General features: G+C 38.7%; 1 long non-coding RNA gene across 1 annotated transcript in view; it reads right to left on the bottom strand.

Moving 5' to 3' along the window:
* LOC128867397 (uncharacterized) overlaps positions 1–4274 on the bottom strand; it is a 28720-nt gene that overhangs the window by 19428 nt on the left and 5018 nt on the right. The gene's annotated exons all lie outside the window — the stretch shown is intronic.

Genomic DNA, 4274 nt, shown 5'->3' with positions numbered 1-4274 from the left:
TACATACATACATTGACCATACTTGTATTCACGAACAATATTAGTTTGTGCTTTTGTTTTGCTTAGCCAATGGAAAATATGAACAAGCAAATAAACAACAAATTGTGAAATGAATTTGTGCGCCCACTTCATTGAAATGCCTTTAGAGTTAAAAGATTGACAGCAAATGAAAAATAGTTAAATAAACAAGAGAAAATGAAATATTTACTGAATTTGTTTGTTTTCGTAGCTGGTGCTATTCCATGATTCATGACTATTAAAGGTTGGCTCACTTTTGACATTAGAATTCTGACACTCCCTTACAAAACGTCGTATTTAAGAAGCGCGAAGAAAGTGGAAAAATTAAATATCTTTTTGGTAAAAACGGTAGAAAAAAATGTTCTGCTTTTACCTAAATTATAAATGGTACAAACGGGAATTGCCAGGAATGATATTAAAAAAAAGGTTATTAAGTTAAACCCAGATTGATATTTTGTAAATTAATTAATAATTAATTTTTAAATTGATAACTCATCACGAATCTAGGAAGTTTCGCCAATATGACGCTATTTATTACCTAAGCATTATGACCGTAAAGAAAGCATTTCAGAGGAGAAGCGAACTCATCATACATTTATGTAGGTAGTTGACTAAAAATAAGCTGTGAGCATACCCACCTCTTTCTTTACTATGCTACACCCACGTAAGTTTGGAGTTTTGACCCCCAAGTCGTGATTATTCTTGCACTCCTAAGTACTACGAACTACCCCGGATATGAAACAAAAAATGATAGAAAATGTTGTTTGTAATAGCGGTGGCTCCTCGACAGGCAATTGCATCCGAGTGTATTTCTGCCATGAAAAAACTATGGTGCTTTTCCAAAGACATATTAATTTGGGTAAAAAAAAATCTATTATTTTCTCAGTAGATGGCTGTAGTGATTTATCGACATCTCGTAAAGTATCGATTAAACAATTTAAAGTTTATGCCCGTTGTCATATTGTCTCAGATGACATTTCATACTAAAAAAATCGTTTGCCGTTTTTTGTTTGTACCATTCAGTTGTGAATTACAGGGTGTTCACCATAGAAGTTAACAAAGAGAAAAATCGGTTTACATTTTTTCTTTCATAAAGGCGAAAAAGCAAGCCAGGCTGCTGAAATTGTGGCCGCTGAATGGTGTTTACGGTGCCAGCGTCATCACATCGACTCTGCTATATGCAGCATCAGTATGGGTAAAATCCTTAGAGGTAAGGCCTGTAGAAGACCATACGAAGCATTGTCCAGACTTTGGGCACTGAGGGTGATAAGCACATACAAACCCCCTCGGACGAAGCTGCAATGGTGATCGCAGGCATGACGACTATCGATATATTGTCAGAAGAGCGAGCAAGCGTGTACGCAGCAGTGTCGAACTAACATAGCAACGATAACGAAAACAGAGAAGGCTATATGCTTAGTCAAGTGGCAAGAGCATTGGGAAAAACTCCACAAAGGGTAGGTGAACCTATACGCTAATCCCAAACATCGAAAAATGGCTAAATCGAAGCTATGGTGAGCTTAACTTCCACCTAATACAATTCATGACAGGTCATGGTTGCTAGAATGGTCGCCTTAGAATACGTGAACTCGCCTGTATGTCCAGTATGCCACGAAGAGGAAGATGCAAGGCATGTGTTTTGCGTATGCTCACGATTTGCGAGGCAATTTAGCTGCACTATCAGAAGATCCGATAGTACCAGGAAATATAGTCGACATCATGATGTCTTCAAGGTATGCGCGAGATAAAATTTCGTCGGCAATCAGCGATATGCAACATGCATTAAAGCACGCAGACATACACGAGGTAAACGGCAGCTAAACAGACGATACTTGACAAATACACGGACTCTAAAGTCGAAGTGTTACAAGTATGGTGGGAGGGGGTGGACAGGTCCAACTGGGGTGGTTTCCTTCGGGAATAAACAAATTTAGGGTCTTACATGCAACGTTGACGGACTGCATGTGAAGAGTAACAGACGTAGATTCTAGTGCCCAACCGCCTTCCCGACGTTTTACTTAAGTGTTGTACCGGGAAGGGATCGGTACATTGACGGTAGGAGGTTTAGTTTGGGTAGAAGTTCTACACTGACAAGGTACTGGCTTTCGATGCATCCTCCTTGTAAAAAAAAGGTGCCGATACTGTAACGGTTAATTACGTGCAATTTCGGTTTCGTCGATTCTGTTCAGGCATTTTTCATATTAAAGTTGCACCTCGCAAAAAATTGTAATCGTGGGTTCCATGTGAACAAGAAAAAAGTGCTGCCAAACACAAATGTTAGATTTTGATATGCATCGACAACAGCTCACTTCAACACTTCAAAGTGAACAAGACAATTTAGCAAATAATCTATAGGTTTTTTGTCAAATTACCTGAATTTTCAAATTAAAATGTATTCGTTGAACGATACGGATTTACATACTTACTTACAGTTTGTCTTACAATTCTTTTCACAATTTAATTTAATGAGGTAGAATCATTCACTCGCTAGCGGTAAATCTTGCTCGATAACTTTGTTGTTGCTTTTACATGTAATACATTTTTCGTCAAATGAGCAGTGCAGGGGGAGATAGCACACAGAGAAGTGGTGAATAGAAGAAGCCTATTGTATCATTATTTTCTTCGTAGACTCCCTTATGGAGTTCCTGAATTCCTTTTTTTTTGTAGCACAACACTTTGCTGGCACCTTCCATTTGTTCCTGTAAATAAAATTAGTTATTTTAACGTGCAATATGGATTTGTACTGGTAAAGAGTCGTTTACTTGTGAAAAATGCTCATCAATTGAAGGTTATACTTTTTGTTTTCAAATTACTGATGGCACTTCATTTCGATGATCTTTCCATATATTTTTAAGGACCCACGCCCTCCCTTTTTTTCTAAGGTCATACGAAAAATCTCTGCGAAATAGATTTTTTATATATTTTTTTTTTATGCGAAATTTCTTAGAAATATAAAAATATTGTTAAAGGAAGTTTTGACTGATGTGGTGCAAATTTTATTAGTTTGGATTTTAAAAAGGCAATATAAGAAACCTGAAATATTTGCTTAAAGGGTTTTCCAATAAGAGGTGTTATTTTGATATTCAAAGAAAAATGCTATTTTTTAATATAAATGATCGGATGTTTATTTCATTATAAAGAGGAAGGTATGCCGTTAATAGTGGAAATTAACATCAGGCAAATGACCACCACGACCACACTTACAGGACAATATCCTTTTCATGAAATTTTCCATAACCGAATTGCAAAGTGGCTACTATCACGAATTCCATCTTTGAGGTCTTGAATCGACCCTGGGCTGTTGGCGTAGACCTTTTTCACGTGGCCCCAAAGAAAAAAAGTCACAAGATGGCCAATTGTGATCACCTCTTCGAGAGATAACACGGTCCGGAAACTTTTCCCGTAAAAGATCAATGGTTTCGTTGCTTGTGTGGCACGTAACGCCATCTTGTTGAAAATAAACGATGACCAGATCAATACCATCTAATTCCGGCCATAAAAAATCGTTAATCATCTCTCCTGTTTAACACCTAACACCTGTTATTGGAAAACACTTATATACACATTCTTAAAGGTGGTAGCATATGCCGATGACTTGGTCGTAATGGTTTCAGGACCCTCCCCTCAGTAATGACTGAAATTTTGGAAGGTGCATCGGTGGGTAGCTCTTCAGAAGGGCTACAACACCGTTAAATTAGAGAGACTGCTGTCCTCTGAAGGCAAACAGGGTTTTGAGGGTTGTGCTAGGGCTATCTTTCTGAGCAGGCAAGATCGGAAGAGGGGAGAGTTGGCACGGATATAGGTACCTCTGTTTCCATTGACCGATCCTAGAAGGAATCTGGGCGGGGGTTTTCTCTAAATCTGCAAATATTTCAGTCTCTTTTAAGCTGCCGGAAACGAGCAGCGTTTTTCAAGCAGAGGTCTTCCCGACCTTGCAAGTATGCTTAGGGATCGCTGTTGAGAGGGAGACATTAATATTTTTAGCGATAATCAAGCTGCGATCAAGGCCCTGTCGCTGCCGTATTGCAGTTCTCTTCTGGTTAACTCCTGTAAGGAGGAATTCAAACGTCTCGAACGTGCAGGAAACATTTCCCTTATCTGGGTTCTTGGGCACAGAAATATAGAGGGAGAAAAAATTGCCGATGAGCTTACCAGGAAGGGGTCGATAGAACCGGTTTCAGTTGTCTCCTTCTCAGACGTCGGTATCCTCTTGACCGTTGTTAAAGGTAAACTGTACAATTTCTTTCTTAAAAAGC

This window comes from Anastrepha ludens, chromosome 6 (assembly GCF_028408465.1).
Source record: "Anastrepha ludens isolate Willacy chromosome 6, idAnaLude1.1, whole genome shotgun sequence".
NCBI lineage: Eukaryota > Metazoa > Arthropoda > Insecta > Diptera > Tephritidae > Anastrepha > Anastrepha ludens.
The sequence above is the reverse complement of the archived record's forward strand: the minus strand, read 5'-3'. Positions and strand labels throughout refer to the sequence as shown.